The sequence below is a fragment of the Sus scrofa genome, chromosome 6 (assembly GCF_054392235.1).
Source record: "Sus scrofa isolate SSC_HxYL_T2T_F1_AM1 chromosome 6, Sscrofa_HxYL_maternal_Yorkshire_Landrace_v2.0, whole genome shotgun sequence".
NCBI classification, from domain to species: Eukaryota; Metazoa; Chordata; class Mammalia; order Artiodactyla; family Suidae; genus Sus; species Sus scrofa.
The window spans coordinates 74306499-74319392 of NC_139388.1; the positions used below are offsets into that span (position 1 = coordinate 74306499).

At 56.5% G+C, this 12894-nt stretch overlaps 1 protein-coding gene across 1 annotated transcript in view; it reads left to right on the plus strand.

Moving 5' to 3' along the window:
- Window positions 1–2151, plus strand: part of SPSB1 (splA/ryanodine receptor domain and SOCS box containing 1) — a 69900-nt gene extending 67749 nt beyond the window's left edge. The window contains exons 4-5 of the transcript XR_014807021.1: window positions 356–481; window positions 1111–2151. The gene's annotated coding sequence lies outside the window, so the exon portion shown is untranslated. The remainder of the gene's footprint in view (window positions 1–355; window positions 482–1110) is intronic.
- Window positions 2152–12894: the final 10743 nt, after the last annotated feature.

Below are 12894 nucleotides of genomic sequence, written 5' to 3' on the forward strand. Positions count from 1 at the left end.
CCGGGGAAGGTCTCCAAAGGTCAAGAGGGGGTTACTGAGAAAAGGAACCCCTAGACGTCTTCCCCAGATGCAGTTGGAGGAAGGGGATGGGCTGAATTACTCTGAGGTTGGAGTTCACGTCTGGGTTGCAGTTGGAACTCCAGCTCGCTTGGAGGGGAGGGGCGGGGGGAGAAGAAGGGTCAGGCCGAGGCGGAGGACGGGCGGGGGCACTAGAAGCCCCTGGAAAATGGGGGCCTTTGTGCTGCTGGAGACGTCTGGGGGGGCCGGGTTTGTGTTGAAGGGAGTTGTCTTAATAAAACCATCTTTCAGACAGGCCCATGTGGTTGTAATTAATACCCTGCCTTCCTTCGAGCAGGTAGCCGGCTCTGGGGCTCGGCCGTCGTTGGGAAGAGCCCTCCCCCTCCGCCGTCCATCCGCTCCGCACGGCTTCCCGCTCCTCTTCGGCGGCGAGATGAGGAATGTGGATTTACTGAACCATAAAGTATGCCGGGGGAGCTGGGGAGGGGGCCGAAGACAGAGCAATTAGTTCATGCTCCAGTCCAGACACCCAAACATGGTTGGAGGCCAGCTGCAAGGAATATTTGAAATAAATGAGCTGCCCGGGGCCAGGAGTTTGCTGTGTTTTCTGTGCGGGACCATGGCAACCAGGGAGGAGGAAATCATGAGCTAGGGATTGGGCTCTAGAGTCAACAAATGATGTCCTGACCCAGCAAGCCTGGAGGAGCCGCTGAGGGCTCTCCGAGGGCTTCTCGGGGCTCAGGTGCTGGCAGGCAGCCCCCCCCGCCCACCAGCATCCTACTGGGGTACTCAGGGGAAGTCCTGCCCCAGCTCAGCCCTCTGGGTCCTCATGGGGCTCTGACTTTTCCTTCTCTCTTTTCTTTCTTTCTTTCTTTCTTTCTTTCTTTCTTTCTTTCTTTCTTTCTCTTTCTCTCTTTCTCTCTTTCTTTCTTTTTCTTTCTTCCTTCCTTCCCTTTGTTCTTTCTTTTCCTTCTTTCTACATTTTCCCCTTTCTTTCTCTTTCTTTCTTTTTTCTTACTTCTTCTCTTTCTTCCTTTTCTCCTTTCTTCTTTCTTTTCCTTCCTTCATCCCTTCCTTCCTTCCTTCCTACAGGAAAAGAGAAAGCCAACACTTGTCTGAAACCTTTCTTCCTGGGCTGGAGAACAGCTGCTGGTCTGATAAGGATATTCCTGGGCAGAGGGAATGTTTCCACTGGGAAAGCCCAGGTCAAGGGCAGCCGGCCGGATGGAAGGTGGCACTGACCTTGCGCCAGGTCTGTTGTCCCACCCAGCCCAGCTACAACCTCTTCTGGGTCTACTTTGTAGGCAGAAGGGGCAAAGGCCTCCCTTTCTTGCCTCTTCCGAGGGTGGACCTCACAGCTGTCCCTAAGAGTGTGTCTTACGGGAGGAGCAGGACCTAGTCTGGGGGCCTCAACTAAGTTCAGGAGCCTCCTGCATCTGAACCACCAGGTGACCTTGGAGAAAAAGCAAAATCTCAGAAACTTGGATGCCGTAGTTGGAGCATCTTGAAACACCTGTAGCTGATTTTGACACCTTGCCCCCTGGACCCTGGAATTACCTGCAGAGCTGTCCCAAGCAGACCCTGTCCCTACCCCCTCACTTCCCTGTGGCCTTCAGAGACCTGCCAGGGGCTGTGACCCAGAGGACCTCGGCAAGCACTGGTGCAGAAGGTCCCGTGGGAATCAGCTCTACCCAGTCTGTTTCAGAGCACGAGCAAAAGCCCCAGAGAGCCGGGGCTGCAACGCTAGCCTCTTGCCCAGGCAGGAAGAGCTTGTCTTCGAGAACTGTGAGCTAGGAGAGTCAAGGGGAAGCACAAGAGTGGAGATGGAGAGCCCTCAGCCCTGGCTTGTCCCCTGAGCCTCACTTTCCCTGGGGAAATTAGTCCCTGGAAAAGCTGAACCAGGAGCTGAGAGATGCCACTGCTCACGGCGATTTCCCAGGATCTCAGCGCCCACCCAAGACCAGGTGCTCCCGCCCCGTCCCCATCTGTTCCACTTCCCTTCCCACCTGCACCCCCAGGCCCCACCTTTTGAAAAAATTTCAACCAACTACCGTCCTGTTGATTTCTGCCAGGCAAAGCTGCCACTGCACTTTCCGGCCACAGGTAGAATAAATTACAGCCAAAGAGCAAAAACCTCCTTGGGTCATGTGCTGGGGCTGCGTGGCGGGGGAAGGGCCTGAACTCCGGAGCCAGGATGGCCAAGATCCATGCCCAGCTGCCCTCCTTACTGCCCCGAGGGGAACAAGAAACCCCAGGAGCCTGGCTGTCCCCACCTGTGAAGTGGGAACAATACTTCCCGCCCGGGGGTGCCACTGAGACGCTATACACGTAGGGCTGGGCACATCAGGGTACCCCGTACAAAGCATTTCTACCTCGCCTTTTCCAAAGGGTTCTTTTTAAAGATTGAAGTGAAATATACATAACATCAAATTCACCATGGGTTTGTTTTGGGGTTTTTTGGCTGTGTTTGTGGCATGCGGAGGTTCCCAGGCCAGGGGGTCGAACCTGTGCCACAGCAACAACCTGAGCCACAGCAGTGACAATGCCAGAACTTTAACCCATTTCACCACCAGAGAACTCCTCAGAGTCACCATTTGAAAGTCTGCCTAGGAGTTCCCATTGTAGTTCAGTGAGTTAAGAACCCCAATGATATCCATGAGGACACGGGTCCCATCCCTGGTCCTGCTCAGTGGATTAAGGATCCAGCATTGCCATAAGCTGCGATGTAGGTCACAGATGCACCTTGGATCCAGCGTTGCTGTGGCTGTGGCATAGGCTGGCAGCTGCTGCTCCGATGCCACCCCTAGCCTGGGAACTTCCATATGCCGCAGGTGTGGCCCTAAAAAATAAACTAAAACAAAGTGTTTCTATAAAGAACTTAAGGCTGCCTGGTAAGTGGTCAGTAGGAGCACCTGGTGTGATTATTCGTGCACGACCTGAGACGCCCAGAGCTGCTGTCTATAGTCCAAAGTCTCCCAAAGCCTCCAGGCCTGGGCCTGAGAACTTCTGTCCCAGTGGGTGGAAATGAGGTCACTTTTCGAAAATCAGTGTCATGTTCAGGGCAGCAGAGTACCCAGCAGTTAAGAGCTGTGTGGCCTGGCTCTGTCCCTCTGACCCCCAGTCTCCTCATGGTATTGGTTTCCGGTGGCTGCTGCTACGAGTTACCATACACCAAGTGGCTTAAGACAACACACATTTGGTCTCTTACGGTTCTGGAAGCCAGTAGTCTAAGATCAAGGTGTGGACAGAGCTGCTCCCTCTGAAGGCTCTGGGGAGAGTCCTTCCTGGCCCCTTCCGGCTTCTGGTGGCCCCAGGTGTCCTCTGGTCTGTGGGCACATCCCTTCCACCTCTGTCCCCATCGTCACACGGCCATCTCCCCTCTGTGTCTCCGTGTCTGTCTCATAAGGACAATTGCCGTCGGATCTAGAGCCCACCTGGATCATCCAGAATGACACCGTCCCCAGATCTTAACTCCATGGCATCTAAGACCCTTTTTCCAAATAAGGTCACATTCACAGCTTCCGGGGTTAAGACCACAATTCAACCCTCTACACACATCTCTTTTTCTTTTTTCTTTGTCTTTTTAGGGCCGCTCCCGCGGCATATCGAGGTTCCCAGGCTAGTGGTCCAATTGGAGCTGTAGCCACCGGCCTACGCCACAGCCACAGTAACGAAGGATCCGAGCTGCGCCCGCGACCTACACCACAGCTCACGGCAATGCCAGATCCTTAACCCACCGAGCGAAGCCTTGTCCTCATGGATGCTGGTTGGGTTCGTGAATCGCTGAGCCACGATGGGAACTCAACTACGCACATCTTGAGAAGAGAGTTCATAATAACTCCCACTCCTAAGAGGACCGTGAGGATTTATAAAAGGATAAAGGTGGAAGACACAGCCCAGAGCCAGACCTATGATGCGATGCCAGACCAGACCTATGATAAAAGCAAGAACTCCCAGAGGTACCAGCCCTGGTACCATCTCCCTCCTGCCCCCGCCCCTTATGACCAGAATCACCAGAGCAGATCTGCCCTGGACGTGCTGGATGTCTTTGATGAGGTGGGTGCCTGGCTGTGCGTGGAAGGCACGGGGCCAGGTGCGGGCCAGGATGCGGCGAGAACTTGAGACTTGTCCCTGAACACATCACATGGTCCCCTTCTCTTGGGCGTCCCTCTAACCAGCTATAGTGAGTAGGTCCCAGGGCCCAGAAAGGGGCGGACCTTGCTCAGGTATCCTCAGAAACTGAGGCCAAGCCAAGGGCAGGAGACCCCAAGTGCCAAGTTCAGGCGGGGTCTCACGTCCCACCTCACCCTTCTGTCCCCGGGGCAGAGAAAACAGCTCACATCCCCGGCAGCCTCTCCAGGCAGCCCCAGCTCGAACTGATCCTACAAGGACATGGAATGCGAACCCCGGGCTATTTAAAGAGCACGGGAGACGGGAGGCCGCTGGGACCCAGCCAGGCTGGGTGCCTTGGGTCAGCCCTGGGCTCCTCTTTGCACATGGCTTGATTTACAGGAGGGCCGCGAGCAACTCCAACTTCAGACAGAGAACTATTTGAAGCAGCTGCCAGATGTTGTGTCTGCATTGGGTTTTTACAACTTGCTTACTGGTGAGCAGCCTGCCTCCCGCTGGAGTTCATCTTGCCCCAGCGGGTTCAGGGCCCTGGCACTGGCCCGGCGGCCTTTGTTCTGCGGCCTCACTGCTCCCCCCTGTGCAGCCCCAGCCCACTCTGCCTTGAATGGAGCCACGGGGGAGCCTGTTTTCCAAAGCATCCACCCTGCCTGGGGTGGCGGCGTGGCTCTGACTTCAGGGCATCGCATAAGGCTTCCGAGCTTTTGCAGACTGTCTTCACTGCAGGACCCACTGGAATAGGAAGGGCTAAAACCAGCCTGGAGGAGTTCCCACTGTGGTGCAGTGGGTTAGGAATCTGACCGCAGTGGCTGGGGTTGCTGTGGAGGGTCAGGTTCGATCCCTGGCCTGGCTCTGTGAGTCAAGGCTCTGGTGTTGCCACAGGGGTACATCACAGCTGTGCCCCAGATTCAATCCCTGGCCCGGGAACTTGCCTATCTGCAGGTTTGGCCATTTAAAAAAAAGGGGGGGAGCAGTTTCTAGGGGCAACCTGAGATGCTGTCTCCCGGGCTTTAGTCCTAATTTCACCCCCAATAAAACTTAATCCTCAATTTTGAAAAAAAAAGGGGGGTGTCCATTGGGAGTGTCCATTGTGGCTCAGTGGGTTAAGAACCCGACTGGTATCCATGAGGATGCAGGTTTGAGCCCTGGCCTTTCTCTGTGGGTTAAGGATCCAGCGTTGCCACAAGCTGCAGTGTAGGTCACAGCAGGAGCTTGGAGCTGGCATTGCTGTGGCTGTGGTGTAGACTGGCAGCGGCAGCTCCAATTTGACCCCTAGCCTGGGAACTTCCATATGCCACAGGTGCAGCCCTAAAAAGAAAAAAAAAAGAAAAAAGAAACCCAAACCCAGCCTTGAGACCCCACAGACAGCTTGGCAATGAGCACCCCTCGGAGCTGACCCTACGTTGCCAGGACTGTCCCCCAGGAGGTGAGGACACAGACCTCACCCTTTCTTTCCTGCTCTTCCATCCTGGTCACACTTTGGCCACTTGAGGCCAGTCTCTTCAAATGGAGCCCCCGAGGACCAGGGTTGAGACTCAGTTCATTAGGGAGGGGGTGGGGGTTCTGAAAGCTTCCCAAACCTCTGGAAATCCCAGGGAACCAGAGAGGTTCCGGGGAGGCCCCCGGAAGACCAACCTTTGGATGGAGGCCACTGTCAGGCCAGAGGCCAACCCCATCCAGAGGGCCAGGGTGGGCCAACATGAGACATGGGGGTTCACAGGACCCAGGGTTGGGGGTGTTTCTCAGTCCCTCTCCCCACCAAGGAGGCCTGGGCCGAGAGGCACATGACTCGAGTTCACTTCCTAAGGCCACGGGGGATGACTTTTCAGACGTTTGCTCTGGAGCAGAGCAGGCAACCAGGGAAACGTGCGGGACGAGGGGTGGGCAGTGAGGAGCCGATGGGGGAGGAGGGGGGGGTTGTGCAATTAATCCTGTTGCATGTGAAACACACTCGTGTCCATCCAGGAATCCCGAAGGCCGCCAAAGTGGACAGAGCGTTCAGTCCCCTCCTGCAAAGCGCCAGAAATGTTTTGTCCGCTGGGCAGGAAAACATCCGGTTAGCACGCCCGCGGCGGGCTCTCCCTCTGTTGAAGCGCCTCCTCTGGGGCTGGGCTGGGGGGAGCACCCCCTGGGGGGGTGGTTCCGGGGGGGGAGCAGTTCTTCTGGCCCTGGAGACTTGCCTCCCTGGGGTACAAGGGGACCCCCCCTCCCAGCCTGCCTTTTCCCGCAGCCCTCAGGGATTCCATCCCTCCACCACCCATTCCCAGCGCTGGTCCCTTTTCACTTCCGAGGCCTCCAGGGAACCGGAGAGAGACAGAGACAGAGACGGAGATGACAAGACAGGTGCCCTCTCCCAAGGGCCCGTCCTGTCCAGAAATGGTGGCGGAATTTAGGATGAACCCAGGCCTGCCCACTGCAGGGTGGGCAGGGTGAAGCCCATCGAAGTGCAAGGAGATCCAGACAAGGGGACGGAAGGGCCAGAGTTTGGGGTTCAGATGCAGAATATCAGTCGCCAACCCCGTGACTCTGGATACCACCTCTGGGAGCCTCAGATTCCTCTTCTGCAAAATCGGAATGATGAGGCCTTCCAGCCAAGCTCGTGGTGTTGCGAAGATCAAACGGAGCCTGGGTAGGAGGCAGGGCCTCACGCAAAGCCAAGCATGGCCAAGGTCTAGTTGTCATAATATCTGCATGTGGGAAAGATTAGCATCTTATCTATGTCGGCCACGCCCAGAAAGCTCCCCTCCCTCTGGTCCTGTGGCTTCTCCTCTTGTGTCCTGCAGCCAGCCCTGGAACCTGGGGACCCCTGTGAGTCCCCTGCCCCTGGCTTCCTGGAAGGATGGGCTGGGGATGAGCTGAAGCAGCAGGCTTCCTAGACTCACCTCCAGACGACCGGCCCTTGAGGTCATCCTGGTCATCTAGGAGGATGACAAGCAGCCTTTTCCTGCAGAAGCCCCATGGGAGTGAGAAGAGCTGCCCCCAGCATTCTGTAGGTTAAGGATCTGGTGTTGTCATTGCTGTGGCTCTGGTCAGTCACTGCTTTGGGGCATGTTCATCCCTGGCCCAGGAACTTTCACACACCAAGGGCATGGCCAAAAACAAAAACAAAAAAAAAAAAAAAAAAGAAGAAGAAGAAGAAGAAGTGCCCCAGCCGCTGCTGTCATGTTAGGCAAACATATCTTGATGCCTTGTCTGTGCCAGACATGCGAATGCCAGGAATTCAGGCCCAGGCTTCTGAGCAAGAAGGTCCGTGGGAGGACACAGACCAACAGTCACGGAAAATGGGGCTCTGCATTCAAGTAATGCAGAGTGAGGAGTGATGGACTCCACCAGGTGACCAGACCAGGGATGCTCTAGCAGGGTTTTGAAGGATGAATAGGAGTTTTCCAGGGGAGAGGGAAGTGCGTGAGTCCATTTGTGTAGCTTCCTTTGTAAAATGGGGATGGTGAGAGGACCTGCCTCATTGAGTGGCTCTTTGTAAGGGACAGGGAACTGTGTCTGGCCTAGTGAGTGCCATTTAAGAGTTGGGTGGAAACAATACTGCTACTGCTAATAATAATAGTGCCGTCTAAGCTCATGGCTTCTCCTGCTTCCCACGGATGTCCCCTTAAACCCAGAGCTTTAGGAATCCAGGACCATTGAGTCTGCTTATGCATAGAAGTCCTTCCATCTCCGTCAGCTCCTGGTTCAGGCTCAGACCCTGAATTCCCTGGGTGTACCATGAGAACCCCATGAGAGCCTACTTTCCTGAGATGAGCCGGGGTCTCTCTGCATGGCTCCTTGAGCCCCACTCTCTGATGTCTGTTCTCTGGGAGCATCGTGTGGCTGCGTGGAACCCACTCAGTGCAGCGCAGCATCCTGGGAAGGGAGTGTCCTGTGTCTCCAGTTGTCTTCTGTTCACAGTGGCCATTCACTTAGGTACCGGGGGTCTCCGTGCTTCAACTCAGCAATGCTGCTGCTATGCTGGGCGGAACAGGATCCAGCAGCTCCGGGTAAACCCAGGCTGCCTTCCTTCCCCTGAGAAGACTCCTTGGACAGGAGGCCAGCAAGAAGACCTGGGCTCCAGCTGCAGCTCTGCTACTCACCGGTGGTTCTAGGCAAACAACCCACCTCTCTGAGCCTCCATGACCACCCTCTAAAGCAGGTGTGATGGTAAAATCTACATCTAAACAAAACCATAATCCTAAGAACTTACTGGGTGCTAACAGAAGCTCTTTGCACACATTACCGGATGCAAGTTCATCAGCAGCCCTCTTTCGCAGGGGCTGCCATGACCTTGGATACTCAGAGAGGCTCATTGACTTGCCCAAGGTCACGCAGCTGAATGGTGAAGCCAAAACTCAAAACCAGGACTCACTGACACCAAACACTGGGCTCTTGGCCCCAGGCTAAGTCACCTCCCTCGGCAGTGCCAAGCTTTCTGCCGCCCTGCTGTCATGCTCCCATTCACTCGGCAGGTGTCCACCAGGCTCCGTGCAGGATGCTATTTGGGGACCTGAGTGTGGGCCCTGGGGACAGAGTGGACTCTAGCTGCCACAGGAATAGGAGGTTGGGTGTTGTGTCTGTCTGGCTCCCTACCTGATCTCGGCACATAGTAAGTGTTCAGAAGGTATACACAAGGTGAATGAGAGAAGCGCGTGGAAGGGCAGGTGCTCAGCTCTTGACATTCTGGAGGGCCAGCGGGAGAAACCTTCAGGCTTTTTGAAGGTGAAGGAGAGGCTGCCAAGGCTCCTTGGACCACAGAGGCCCCAGTCCCAGGCACAAGGTAAAGGGGCCATGGTAGGATGGGGGACTTGACATTGAAAGGCCAGGGCAGCCTTCAGGGCCGTGCAGAAGAAGGCACTTGAACCTTCAGCTGGCGCCGGCCAGGGGTCCAGCAGGGAGGACAGCATCAGATACCACAAGAGGCCATGTCATTTTCTCCCAACACAAAGGACCCCTGGGCCTGATCTGCCTGAAGGGTTTATCTGGCGTGGGCTGCCACACCCTGGCCTTGACATAGGAGAAGCCAGGACCCAGGCAATCACGCAGCATCTGTGCTACCTAAGCCCCGGATGCTCCATCCCCTGCAAGACTTCAGGGAGCTGCTAGCATCCTCCATTCCTCAGAGGCAGAAGCGGAGGCTCAGAGAGGAGCTGGGATTGTCTTCTGGGGCCAGAGGGGGGCCTGGCCTTGCAGTAACCCTGTGGGAACCCTCACCTGCCTAGACGGGGCCCCTCCAGCTCTGCCATGCAGTGTCCACACAGCAGCCTCAACAGCAGCTGCCTTGCCCCTTGGGAAGTTCAGGGTCAAGGCCGCTCTGGGTCAAGGACTTCTCTTCCTTCGCTTTTTCTAGAACTGACATTTCTGCATTTGGAGCTTAGAAACTGATCCCTCAGCCGCTCAGATCCAAGCAATCTGTGCTCCCCACCCCCCACCGATCCCGTCACTTCGTTCATGCCATCAGCAAACACCCGGCTCCGGGCAGGCCCCGAAGGTAGAGAGCGGATAAGTGACAATGACAGAGCGGCTATCGGGAAGCCCTCACAGCGTGCCAGTGCTCTTATCCACAAGGTCCTCTCCCTGAGGTCAAGGGTCTGAGCTCATCCCCATTCTACAGATGAGGACACTGAGGCACAGGGCAGCTGGACTAACAGGTTCAGGCCCCAGACTCGACCTCATGCACATGTGCTGAGTTCCCAGCCCCCACTCCCCAGGACCTCAGGGAGTGAGGGGACCCGGAGTTTTACAGCCCACCCAGGCATTTGCCAGCACCCTTGCCTGCCGCAAGGACTGCCAGGGCTTGGAGGTGGGGATGTCTGAGATGGGTGCCCAGTAGGATCTAGAGAAACACCATCCAGAGCAGAGGGAGCAGCCCATGGAGAGGCTCTGAGGAGGGGAAGGGGGGGCCCAGGGAGGTGGGACATCAGGATTGGGCTGAAGGGTGCAGGTAGGCAGGCTTTGGGCAGGGACTGGGAGAGATGAGGCTGGCTGGCAGCGAGAAGGTGGGGCTGGGGTGCCCGCCTCTCTCTCATGGATATGGGGTAGCCCTTTAATTAAGGGAGTGGTAAGGTCAGAGCCTCGGGGGCTTCCAGCATTTCACTCCAGACGTGAGTCTATGCTTTCATGTCTCTTTCCCATCATGCTTCTAGAAGCATCTTTTTTTTCTTTTTTTTTTTAGAGGAAGTTCCCAGGCCAGGGATCAAACTTGTGCCACAGCGGTGACAATGCCAGATCCTTAACCCACTAAGCTGCTAGGGAACTCCTGGAAGCATCTTGAAGACCAGACCTGAGGTGCTGTTTAGTTTGCTGGAAATGCTCAGTAGGAATGAATGGAGAAAGGAAGAATGAACACAGGAGGTGGTAAATGCCTGCCCTGGACACGCCTCTCCTTGATCCTGGACCCAGACCCTGGCTGTGGCTTGAAGCCCAGATCACTGGGGTGAGAAGCAATGGCCTCTGTTCTGAGGGCAGGAGCCCTAGGAGAGGGCAGATGGGTGCACAGCAGCCCTGGGAAAACCAGCTGCTCCAGAGGCCTGTCCTAGCCCAGGTGGCAGCTCCTCCGTCCCCTCCTGCCCCTGAGGGAGAGACTTTGCAGCCTCCACCCCCACCCCATGAGCTACGCCAAGGGGCCCCAGCAGAGCGGCTGGCTTTCCCGGGGCCCCATCACTCCTTGTTTTCTCTGAAAACATCCCCAGGTCCAAAACAAACAAGGACAACTGCCCTAGCCAGGTACCTTGGTCTTCCCGGCCCAGTGCTGTTCCCAGCTTATTTTTATGAGCTGTTTAATCTGCACACTGTCTTCTGTTCTCAATAAATGGGGCTGCACATTCCAGGATGGCCTCGAATGATAACACCAGCTGTCTAGACAGAGGCCAGCCCACTGACACTATCATAAATAAAAATAGCTTCGTCTTCCAGCCTCTCGCCGGGAGCCTGGGGAGGGGTGAGCAAACTCCAGGCGGGCTGGCTGCGACACACCACCCCCCGCCCCCCGCCCCATCTCTCTGGCTGCCTCTGCCTCCAGACCCCAGCCCTATACCTGGGAGCCCAAGGAGCCCACACTGCCTGTGGGAGGGAGGAAGGGGACCAGCACCCCTGGAGGGGTCTGCTGGGGCCCCAGTAAGGCACCTGCCCCCTTCTGGGCTCTTCACCTTCCATGGGGCCTGTGGCAGCTGCTGGGGCAGCAGACAGCCAGGGGGCTGATGCAGGCTTTAACTTCCAATTCCAAGGTCAGAGGTTCACCCACCTGTCCCTGGGCCCAGGTCTGGGCTGGGAGAGCATGTCCAGAACCGCCTGGGGTTAAACTAAGAGAAAGGGCACTCCTGCCTCGCAGTACAGACCTCAAAACCAGCCAGGGTCCAGAGCTCTGCGCAGCCCAGGAAGTCAAGGCTCATGGTCAGCCTGTTGGGCTGCTCACCCACTCCTTTTGTCATCTGTTTGCCCCAAGTGCCATTTGACCCCTCCTTCATTGGTTCACCTATCTGGCCTCTGCTTGATCCTGAAACCCTGAGTCAGGACTGCCCTCAGGGTCCCTGAGAGCAGCAGGCAGGAAAAAGGACCTTGGAGCATCCCCCAAGTTCAGCAGGGGATGGCCCAACTGCTTACATGGCTGGAGCGTGCAGGTACCTCTCTGAGGGTATCCAGGCCAGTGTGGGGGTCAACAAAGAAGCTCCCCTGGCTCCCCACAGGCATGGGCCTGGATTCTCACACTTGCCCACACAGTCTCATGTAGGTCAGTTTATGTCTACCCTGACAACTGCCCTCACAGCTCAGGCACACTTGTGCAGTACACAACCTGAACACCTGTCCCAGGCAGTCCTGTGCCACCATGCCCCCTCTTCCCCCAGGCCCAGCCAGATTGAGTCTTTACAATAGAAAATCTAGCTCCTCTGCAGTCAGTGGAGTCTCCCCTTTGGCCTCTTGTATGGTCTAGGGCAGCTCTGGGGGTCAGGGGCAAGCAGAAGAAAGACAACACAGAACCAAGAGGCAGGTGCTTTGCGATGGGCCCTGGCCTCCAGGAGTTCTGGGTTGGATTGGCCAAGGGCATGTGTGTAAGTGTCCGGCACACAGTACTCTCCCTGTGGATGGAGTGGAGCTCCTGCTTTCATCCCCAGGGGAACTGGGGACTAGACCCTGCCCCTCAGCTTCCTAATCTGGTGCTCCAGCCCATCCTGGAGGCGAGGGCGTCCCCCGGTGGTGGGATCCAGACCCATGCTCACTTGATTCTCCAAACCCTGCCTCTTCGTCCACACCAGGCAGGGCCCCTGGGAGCTGAGACAGAGGGCAATGGGGGCCACAGGTAGGATGGGCGGGGTCAGTGCCATGGGGTTCATGCCCCTGGGCTGTCCCTTGGCTCTGCAGACCAACAGCCCGGGAGATACAGGGGCATTTTCTGTGGGGTCTCTCTGCCCTATCTGACCTAAACCTGTCTCTGAGCCTATCTCTTGGCCAGAATGCTCAGTGAGGAATCCCCCAAACCACGGCAAGCAGCTCCGCGATGCAAAGGGACCATCCCGCTCAGCCCTCTGGCCACAGGCAAGGCCTCCACCTCAGACCCAGGGGACCCTGCAGGCCCCCAGGAAAGAGACTACACACTCCCAGGTACTCCTCTCCCCTCACACCGACAGCAAGCACAAAATGAGAATTTCTGTCCCAGGCACTGGGTAGTACTGACCACGACAATAAGGGGAGAGCGAGTAAGATGCTTCCTGTTGCCCCAACATGCACCTGCCCGGCACAGACAGACGCCGATCTCAGGGCCGGTGT